The 11,711-nt window shown below is 35.0% G+C and overlaps 1 protein-coding gene across 1 annotated transcript in view; it reads right to left on the reverse strand.

Moving 5' to 3' along the window:
* The window catches only part of HS3ST5 (heparan sulfate-glucosamine 3-sulfotransferase 5), a 156,566-nt gene that overhangs the window by 86,290 nt on the left and 58,565 nt on the right, over positions 1 to 11,711 (reverse strand). Inside the window, exon 2 of the mRNA XM_072408780.1 lies at positions 2,366 to 2,531. The gene's annotated coding sequence lies outside the window, so the exon portion shown is untranslated. The remainder of the gene's footprint in view (positions 1 to 2,365; positions 2,532 to 11,711) is intronic.

Raw genomic sequence — 11,711 nt, forward strand, 5'->3', positions numbered from 1 at the left:
AATATATGTTATAAAAATGGGGGAAGTGGTGGAATGGAAGGGTGAGTGTTTCCTACCAGAAAAGACAGGAACAGGGGACCAATATTAGGTTTACTACTAAACCACTAAAAATTTAGTTATACCTGTGTCCCTTTTGAAAGGATTCACATCATTTTGAAAGTACACTCTACAAAAACTATACAAAAAGTCTCCAAACTCATTATTGCCCACATCCTTATCCTGCATGAGTCCCAAAAAAGATGTCATCTGAGAGCTGCCCTAATGAATGGGTAGACCATATCCTGTTTAGAGAGAGCTGTACAAAGTGGGGAAAAAAGCATTACAATTTGCTGCCATTTTATGTGTCACTGGCAGTCTTCCTGGGTTGTTTGCACTGCAATTAGAAACATATCTTCTCTTCTATATGCATACAAAATTTGTTTCACAAAATAATAACTACCCTAAAAATTAAACAAATATATTCAAACCCTGACCGTAGCATTGTACCACATACTGAATCTTCCTCACAACCTGCCTCATAGCTGCTCTCATTCAGCAAAATAGGAGCTCTTGGGAACCAAATTGTACAAGCATTTGCAATTTACGGCATGGCTTCTAAAAGCAGCAAGCTGATTCTTAGCATTCATTTGCTTTTCCTCCTCTAGTGGAAGAACTGCTCCACCACGTGCAAACATGTTAACCTGCAGTTAGGTCTGCTAAGCTTTTAGTTTTCTAACATAACTGTGAAAGGATCCTTACACATTCTTTGCAACCCTGAAAGAGAACCTGTTTTATGACACAAAAAAGAACTTTAACTGATTGCCATTATTTGTAAAACAGTAAGAGCTTTAAGAATTAAATCCTTCTTACAAAAATCCGAAAGAGGGGACTTTCAAGGAAGATATAATAAACCAAAATAATGAATTTAAAACAATAAATTTATTATAGTAACATTAAAATCACAAATAATTTAAAAGATCCTAGATAGATTTTTCTCTTGACACGTTTCATAGACATAGGCTGCTTCCTCAAGAGATTATTTGATGTAAATAAAGAGTCTTTTCTGGATATAATTTGCCAACAGCTTACTCAGTCCACACCAATCCACCTTGAGTATCAAATCACTATTATCTTTACAGTCAGTCTACTGCAAGAGAATATATATTTTACTCAGACATTATTTAAAACAGAATACACGGAAGTTTAAAGATGATTTTTTAATAGAACCCATCCATTTATTACTTAAGTTGGTCTAAAACTTATAATTTTATGAAATAATATATATTTTTTATATAAAACAAAAAGGTTTAAATTTAATTTAGTAGTTTCTTTCCCCTCTTAGGTTCTTTTTAAAATATTCCCTAAATATGTGCCATGAAATTTGGAGGCCTTGCCTATAGCAACTGATGATTTTTTCTTTGAACATGAAAGAAAAGTTAGAATTTGCCTCATTGCTTTCAAAACACCTCTACATCCTTACATGCTTATTTTATAGAAAAAAAAAAACATTAAAGGTGGACAGATGTTTTTTAAAGATTGTATTTAAAAGTTTATTTGAAGTATTTTAAAAAATATAAGTTCAATGTACATTCATAAACCAAGTGCACTCTTTATTATGTGAATTAAAATTATATGGATATTTCACAAGCAAATTACTATGTACCAAAACTGCAAAACACAGTTTAAATACCTATTGACCCTTAAAAAAAAAGCAACCTCTTGGTTTCAGGATTCTTGATACTATGCATTGAGTTAACAAATTATGACTATGGTAAATCTATGAGAGAAGAAAAGAGCCTAACAATGACGCCTAACTTCTGAGAATGCTATTTGCCTAAGTGTAACAATGCCTTGTTGGCTAAATAGGTATCCAAACCTACGTAATAATCACTGCCTTAGTTCCTAGGTCAATGGTCCTGTAAGCATAGCTGTGGGCTATTAACCTGCTGTTTGTTGTTCTCCAGCCCTGGGTAGGCAAAGTGGCTCTGAAAATTGTATTTGATCCACCTTCTTATGTCAATACATGGAGTGACCAGGAAGTATGTGGATAAGGCGTTCTGATTTCAGTCTGAGATTTCTGATCTTTTTATTTGTTCTTGCAACAAAAGGTTATAGCAAAACACCCAGGCAAACCTTTCTGTAATACCATATTTCTCCCAGGAAAAAAATATTTAATAAAAAAAAATTTATTAAAGGATGTTTAATAGGAATTACTAAAAAAATTACTAAGCTTCAGAATTCGAATTATTCTAAATTAGCTGAATTGTAATACATAGAATATGTATCATTTAGCAAATGTTATTTTTAGAGATTATAGAACAAAGCATAGCATGTTTCTGGGTTAAAAACAATTAAGACACAAAAGCTGACTGTTCAGTTTACTAACCTTAGTGCTGTACATGCAGATAGCCCTTCTCAACAAAGGTAACCAGAAATCAGTTTTCATTCATCAATGTATGTGCTATTTAACGTCGTCCTTGTTGAAGAAGGATTTTAAAGCCCCATCATCTTGAAAGCTCATGTGTACAATGAAGTTCTTATATGTGGAAAGTCTGAAAAACATTAAGTGCATCTTATTGTATTGCATTGCATTATATTTGCATGTATTAGGACACAGCTATGAACACAGCAAACTGCGTAACAAAGGCATTGAAAACAGGTTTGATGAGTGTTCCCAATGTATTTAAAAGTGGAATAAGTAAACTTTCTGTAGACACATTACAAACAAAGAAATACTTAATCAGAAAGTCAGAATCATCTGGCTTCTAGCATATCTAGGAAACACAGTTTAATATTCTGTAAAGTACACTCAACAAACTACAACACACTGATGTTGTTATTAAGATGTGAAATAAGTAATATAATTTGTTTAAAGAATATTTATAGTCAAAACATTTTTAAAGTTTTCTCACCAATATGGATAGCCTGGTGGGGTATATCATCCTCTACATTCCTATATATTTTGGCTATTTTTGCAATAGTTCCATACTTCATTATTGTAATGTTCACCTGTGATTTGTGTGTGTGTATATATAATTCAGCATGCTTTTATTTTTTTCATTTTCCTGGAATCACAAATAAATCAAACTGACTTGACGTCAAGTGTGAAGACTCAGGAACACAAGTGCAGGGATCTTATTAGTATCCCAATAGTTACTATTCACACCAATGTAAGCATAGCCTCTGACAAATGAGACTGGGTCACCATGTAGAAGCACGACAGTAAGAGAGTTGACAACCCAATAACAAAAATTTCTTTTCTAATAACATTTTCTCAAATTAGGGTAACTTGTCAAAGCCTATATAAGGTTTTAAAAACTGGATTTAGATTGAATGTAATAAAGCTGAAGTAAACTAAAAAAAAACAAACAAACTCATCTTTACTTTTGCAGATCCGTCGATCCCTCTGGAGGTTTCCTGAATCGAGTTCTACATAGTACTAGAATTCTCCTTCGTCCCTGCATGGAAGCACCGGGCGCCAACATATTGTTTCCCTTTCTTTTGCCTACAGCACTTGTTCGCGGTCTGCGCAGATACACGATCATGAGTTAGGCATTTTTTTCCCATTTGAAGAAAAAGTTCCTTCTGCATGTGCCTGAGATCAGGCATGCGCAGAAGGAGCAGCCAGACCCTTCCTGAGATGCATGACGTATGTATCCCAGGAGGTTTGGAGCTCCTACTCTATCTTTAACCCTCCCCCCCCAAAAAAGGGTATTTTTTACCTTGTAAAAAGGGGTGTCTCCCCTTTTATTTCAGATACAAATTTTAGTTTAGGTTCTCTTTAAGAAGGTGGAGTGTAGCATTAACTTTTGGAGCATACATGATATGGGAGGGATCTGTTCCCATCAATGCTGTGCTGGTGTCTTTAAATAGACTTACATGGTGTTTTTTCCCACTATCTAGAAAAGAAACCCATATATCCAGTGTTTTGGGAAAGCATTTTTGGGTGAGGGAGGCTAGAATTACTTGTCTTTAATAAAAAAAAGTCTGCGGTATTGTAAATAGATCAGATATTACGGAAAAGGTTATCAGAGCTGATCAGATAATTTGCTAGGGGGTCAAATGTTTAGTTTTAAGATTATTATTGGTAGTATTATTTTTTTTTAAGCTGAAAACAGAAAAAAAATCATTAAACTGAAAAATTCTCAAGAGGGACAGGGAATAGTATCAAAGAACTCATGACTCAAGGCTTTGTTTCTCTATAACCAGGACTTAGATATAGCTTACCTCTCTCTGTGAACACAAAACAGAACATAATTACTACAGACTGACCTTTTTTCTTTATAAATCAGATAAACTTAACTGGTTCCCTACCAGAGCTTTTTCATTTTTCCTCACACCTTAAAACATATGTTTAAGGCCTTAAATTACTTGGATCGTTCAGCATAATATACATTTTCTAAAAGCACTAAACCTGTAGAATAAAAATAGAACAGTTGAAATTTTTTATGCTGTGCGATTTTTGAACAACTGCTTTTCAGACCTGTATTTTTAGTACAAGTTCCATAAAAATGTATTTTTGGCACATACACTGAACACAATTCACATTAAAAGAATTATAAGTAGTAAATGTAGAAGAAGAGTGACTAGACATCCAATAAGGTGAATGTTAAAATTCTAAAAAAGTCTGAGAATCAGCAGAAAATAGCATACTGAAATTTTTCCATATTTGATGCTTTAAAAATCTATATAGCTCATTGGTTTAACTTTAACCCTAACTATTAACCATAAGACTATCTTTGTCATTAAGGCATAAATGGTGATACATAATATACCCTCTCCACTGGTCATTTTCTTATACATGTGTGGCCAAGCACACAATCATCTCTATGTGCGATCTTTACCATATCAGTGTTTCTTAATGTTGCTAGGGGTTCATTGAGCAATTTGTGCCTCTCTGGTCATTTACCACTGATGCCAGGGATCTTTTTTGGCTATCTGTAAGAGTGACATTCTTTTCACTGGCCAGCACTTTAGGAAGCATTCTTCCCACTGACCACCACGCTAGTGTACTGTGAGCTGTGGATATAGAAATTAAAGCAGGAGTTCCCTGAAGACCTGAAAGTTATTTTAATGGCCCCTCCATGATAAAACAAGAAAGGCTGTTACATACTAAATCCCTGGAACATGTATTTACATTTATTTTGCCTTATTGGTTTACCTTGCATAATGCATAAGCTAATAAAGTATATTGTAATAGTTTATAAGGAAGAATTGGTTCCATCAGTGACTATAGACGTATTTCTGTTTACAGGCAGTTGAAAATAAAGTCATGGCATGCTAAATAATAATGAAAAGTTACCTTTACCCTCTATTTCAAATGCATTTCTAAACTTCGGAACCCTAGGACTACCAACTAAAGAATCAAGTTTAGCTGCCATAACCCAATAACCTAATGGTACATATTTCATCTTTGTATAACCTGGAAATATTTCCATACATGTGTTTACTTGTTTTATTTAATTTACTTAAAGCCAATAATACCTTTTGTGGAAATGTCTTTGTTGAGATGCACTTACTCCTGGCACATTGGAAGTAAAATTACTGAACTTGCTCTATTGTATGTAGGTACAACATTCTTGCTTTTGTTATTATCATGTCTATCAGAATTACTCCTACTTACTTACATAAAAACATAATGGTCTATGCCTCTCTTGGCATATCATTTACATTATATATATATATATATATATATATATTGCTTAAGAAAAGGTTATCAATTGTTTGTATTTTTACATCATCTCCAGAAGCTGAACACCATGTTGTAGAAAGCCTGCCTGAGCATGCCCATGGCTGATTGTTCACATAATGATAATAATTACTGCCCTTCAATTAAACCATCCGGCAAAAGAAACATGCAGCATTGTAAACACAGAGACATTACAGATGAACCCTGTAAAACAAGTTAACATGTCATGAATTAAACATTCAAAACCAAAAACAAATGTAACAGATGTAAGTGTTTAATTAAAGTCTGAAATGAAATTAATTCTGGGGGGTGCGCTTTGTGTGTGAACTGCTGCTCTGAGACATGGCAATGTAAGTAGCAGTGTCACGTTTATATTCCCAACTAACACTTGCTAAGTAATGCCCTTATTACAGTTAGTCATGAGACAAAGATAGATTAATTCAGTTGCACAGAAACAGTGAGAGACACAAAATATGTTTAAAATGCAGATTAGCAGATGCTTAACACAAGACAGCACTTACCATTTTTTTAGCTCAAAACAATATGGTACAGTAAAATTTGAACAAATAATATTTATGGGTTGATTTGCTAAAGATAGTTTTGGGATAATTTAAGTAGTAAAGGGCTCAGTTCAAGTACAGGTTTTTTGGCAATTTTGATTCTAATTAACTATAAACAAATATTTTAAAGATCTCTCTATACAGTGCTGTATTCATTCATTATATATGCTGCCTTATTCTCAACAGACCAGCAATACACTTTAAATGTCAGCAAACCAGTTCGGAGAATATACCTATTGTGTTAGATGTCACTAAAACAGGTGTTCCTATTGGAAACAAATTACATTCCATTCCAGTGACAACCGTAAATAGAAAAAGTGAATCTTCCCAATAGGGACACAGGGAGTGATAAATACTTGACATTGATCCTATCTATTCCTTACTCTGCTGAAAACTAAACTAAACAAGTATTGGCTAGAAGTACACTTGAATGATAACAGAGTCATTTCTGAATCATGTCAAGGGCACAAGAATAAAAATGAAGTCCCATGGTATTGTAACCCCAACTTCACCCCATTTCTTTCTTTAACAACTACAATAGAAAATAAGAAAGTTAGAATTTTGGACTGATCTGCTGTTTTTTTTTATTTAGTTCAGGATGAAGTCTGTCTGGAGTTGCTGCGAAAAAACTGAGTGAGCCACAGCTGATCATCAGATTGGTTGCTAATATTTTTGCGGCAAATCAACAAAACATATTACAAATTCTTCTCACCGTTACACCGATATGTTAATTTGGGTTTATGGTAGTTTTATATACAAGAAAACTACCATATCCTTTTTAGTGCTATAGTCACTGACTATATATATATGATTTAAAATATTTAATTCTGTTTTTGTGTTCCAGGTTTTTTAAAAGCCTGGCTGTAGGGTAATGTCACCCACTTTGCGTGTGGACAGTGGTTCACATTTGATCTATGGAGATTGAGTTCTGAATAGCTACAGTTCTCATTGTTTGTGGTTCTGTTTTATTAGTTAATAAAGTTAAATCTTAATTTCAACCACAATAAAGAAATGGCTGGAATTTTATGGCAAGTATATGTGTATAATGCAGTTAAAAAGAGGTTACTCAAAGTATTTCAATCTAAAGGAATAATTTCAGGTGAGTGGAATACTGCACCAAAGTAGAGCTAACTGGATGGCATTTAGTTCAGTTATATGCTATGAATCATAAACAATTCTCAAAGTCTATTTACCTATAAATTACTGCTTTTAGTCCCCTTTTTCCCAACCAAATGCTGCCGATCTCCCCAGTTTCAACCATTTCCCATCTTCTTGTTTTCACTACAATGTTACTCAGTATTGCACTGGACCCTTACTGATCGATTTATTACAATTGTATTATAAAAGATACTTGCTTGTTGTGAGTGTGGCATGGACAGAGGGTGTCCCAGATCCTTTTTTTTTCATAATCTGTTCTTTATTGTGTGAAATCGAGTCACTTACAGTTGCACTGTAATGTCATGCCTTGTATTTCTGTATCTCAATAAAGATGGTGTGAAGATTAACAGCTTGACTGCCTTTTGATGGCTTCATCTCTCAGTTTTTCTGAAATCATATACAGAGCAATGAATCACGCAGAAGCTTGCATGAGAAATTCCAGGTCAGCAACACCATAAATTTAGTATATTCTGGTGGAAAATGAAACAGCGGCCCTTCTAGTCCTTGACATGCTCTGGATTTATTTTTCAGCTTATTTTTATCTGGCCATTTAGGATTGGCCTGTCAATCTTGAAAGTATTTGCCAAACTTTCTTTTGGTCAGGATAACAGATGGAAGAAAAAGCTGTATGCAGATCATGCAAACAGCTGTTCGAATTTGTATGAAATTCAAAATGCATAGCTAGCTTTAAGGAGCTGTTGAGCAAAATAAGAAAATGTACCCTTAAATCTCCATGATAACCTGTCAGGCTTATAGATGGTGATTTTATTCTCTGCAACATCAAGTAGAAAGGGAAAAAAGTGAAGAAAGGAGTGGGGAATCATCTAACAGGCCACCATGCAATCAAGGGGTTCTCTGGCACTTTTAGTTACAGACATTTTCTAAAGTGCTTACAACACAGAAATAAAATTGTATATTTCCACATAAGCTGAATGACAATGATTTTCTGCTTTAAAAAGAATGTCATGTTCTAGTTTGTGCTAAAACCTCTTGCTTTGGAACATAATGTGAGAGGCCAAAGCCTTTGTTTGAGAATACTCAGCCTTATCAAAATGCAGGGTCTGCTTATTATGAAGACCCTCACCCCCTATGTGGAAATGCACAGTTTAAGAAAAAAAAAAACAAGACTTATGTTTAACTAAGACTTAAATAAAATACACATTTACCCTTTCATTCAGTCCAGCAATATCTATTTTTTTTTCTGGAGTGTTCCGACCTTCTCTTCTCTCCCATCTGCCATTTTCACAACTGGCATAGCGTTATTTTACTTTCACTTCCTTCTCATTATCTGTGCCCACCCCCATGATGAGGCGCAACACAACTGCATGGAGCACTCTATGAACCAGAACTATTTCAACTATTTAATTAAATTTTATAATTATTACTTTTACCCTCTTATCTGACTAAATCACATAGATTCCTTCTCTTCTGTCATTTTTGCCTAGCTAAGGTGCCAGCTGACCTTTAGGAAATCAAAGTAATATATCCCAAAAGTCTTTAAGTAGAAGAGTTTTAAAATGACTCTATAAACGGTTTATTTCCACAAATTCTGTGTGACTACAGCTTACCATTGTCAAAGCTAAACATTATTTCAATTTCTAAAAAAAGTATGCTATTGTTGCATTAGCACATGCCCCAGTGAATATTCACATCCACAGGCTCTACTTCATGATAAGTAGTGCTGCATGAACGAGCCCTAAAATTCCTACGTGAGTACTCCATACTCACTTTTCCTGAGCTTTACTCAATTTTGACACAGAGGGCCAGCTTTTGTTTTTCTAGACCCTCTTCTTTCTGGTCATCCAAGGTCTCACTTTCTTGGATTTCTTTCTACCCCACTGGCAGGACTTGTGGCATTCAAAATTTTAACAACACCATCACCTGCATACATCCCTTTCCTGCTGGTGTGCGGCTTTACTCTTGGACCCTTTTCTTCTCCACTTATACCTATGGCCTTGGCCAGCTTATCAGTTAATTTGGCTTTCCATATCATCTACATGCTGATGACACCCAAAACTTTCTCCTTGCTCCTAATCTAGCTACATTAAGTTATTATGTCTCTAAGTGTCTTTTGGCTTTAACTTCATGTCCACTTAATTACCTATTCTTTATATAGTCATTTTTGCAACATGAGATTCAACTCCCCAATTTTACAGAGCATAAATGTTGTTAACATACCTAAAACTCCTGATCCTCAGGCTCATTTCTTAGATGTAATATGTAACTTGGCACTCCTATTTCAAATTGACACACCAATCAACTAAGGATGTTTATCTCTTGCATTCACTCATTCCATGATACAGCAAAACAACTTGTGCTTGTCCTCATTCTTTCCCAACTTGATTGCAACACCCTCTTCTGTAGGTTACCAGCAAAGAAGGTGAATTGGTAAAAATATCTTTTATAGTGTGTGCCACTGTTTGTACTATGTATTGTCTATTACAGCAGTCACCAGCCGGTGGTCTGTGAGAAAATTTTGGTGGTCTGCTGCTCTGGCATATGCGGCCCCAGCAGGATCATAAAAAGTACCTCTTCAAGGGGGGGGGGGGTGCACACCGGCCAGAGCTGTGGACCATGTCCTCTGTACAGATTGTAGGCTCAGGGTCGAGGGGACACAACCCGCCCACTCTCGTATCGCAGGTCTAAGCCTGCGATTGGGAGTGAGCAGGTTCTGTCATTATGACGTCACTCTGGGGGAAGTTTCCTCCTCTTTGAGTGACACACAGCTCCCAGCTCATGCGCGGTCGGGAGTTTGTGCATTTAGTGGTCTGTAGGTCCGAAAAGGTTGGCGACCGCTAGTCCATTATACAGTGCCACCGAAAAAAAAGCACTAAATAATTATTACTACTAATAATATCAGTAATAATATTACATTTTTTTTCATATAAAAACATGACAAATTACTGACAATTTTATTTCTGACCACATCAACTTTTAAACTGGCAATACTTAGAAGTGGGAAGACATCTCCATTGACTTGTCTCACTGACTGATTAGAGTCCTTGATGCCTTAATTTATATTGATAACATTGCTAATTTGTTTTTTTGTTTTATTATTTTGGGATTACGTTATATACCCCTATCATTTACCACCAAGGAAAATTGATATTCCTAGTTACTGTTACTGCATATGTGCATACTGCATAATACAGTTTCAGCCCTATGCAGATAGGATTGTAGTCAGGAGATGAAGGCATTAAACAATTGTGAAACTAATATACCAGAAATATGAAACAATATAAAACTACATCAGGCTAAAAATATTTTCAACAAACACAGAAAAAACAAAGTGAAGTGAGTTATACTGTAAGTATTCACCATTTTATTTACCCCCTAGGTGAAATGAACAGGTAAAACTTTATTTGCCCGGAGTTCAGTTTCCTATGTATGGACATCCATAAGACCCGTGACTACTGCTGGGTGCTATCTATGATCTAAGGTCAACAGTCACAGCCACGTTTTTACAAAGTTCAAAGACACATTGTATGTGAAAAAAAAGTAAGAATGTGGGTTATGTATAATTCTTGATGTTCCTGTGCTTATACTAGTGATAATAAGTTATTGCAGGGTTTCTTTAAGGTAGTCATTACCATAAAAAACCTATTTTTACTGAAAATGCCCTATAGATTTTCATTGAGTTAAGGATGTACAAACATAATTGTTTGCCTTGTCAATAAGTATGTAGTTCCATGGGCCATTCCAGGAGACTATTGATACTAGCAGTACAGTGTACTGTCCATTAGGATCTATGTACATAAGCTTCATTCTGTCTTCACTATGAGCCAATAAATTTGTCCTGAGCCCATGTACATGCTATTGGAAATATTGAATAAAAAAACAGAGTGCAATACCCTCCAACGCTTTACTGGTACAATCAGCCTTACAGTCAATAAACCATCACTGATGAAAGCACTTCCACTTCGACTCCAGGTTCCAATAACATACATCTATCCCATCTTATTACTTATGCTGCTCACAAACATCGATATTTGTAAGGAGCTGATTAGCAGAGGAGGAGGACAGTATTTTTCTTGTACAAAAACACTTTACACTACTTGCAATGACACAAATCTGTAATCAGTGAGATGACCACTTCTTAATTCCCGCAGTCAGAATGTTATTTATTGCAACGTCCTTTAGATCCATAAATGTTATAAAAATCTTTGCCTGTCTCTGAAGTTTAAGTGGTACAGTTATTTATATCTGTGAGGGATTCGACCATTTCTAACTAAGTTCCGTATTCTTAAATAAAATGGACATTTAATGTTGGTAAAAATTGATATATATTTATATACCGGTATATATATATATATATATATATATAT

Source organism: Pyxicephalus adspersus, chromosome 4, assembly GCF_032062135.1.
Source record: "Pyxicephalus adspersus chromosome 4, UCB_Pads_2.0, whole genome shotgun sequence".
In the NCBI taxonomy this organism is placed as follows: Eukaryota; Metazoa; Chordata; class Amphibia; order Anura; family Pyxicephalidae; genus Pyxicephalus; species Pyxicephalus adspersus.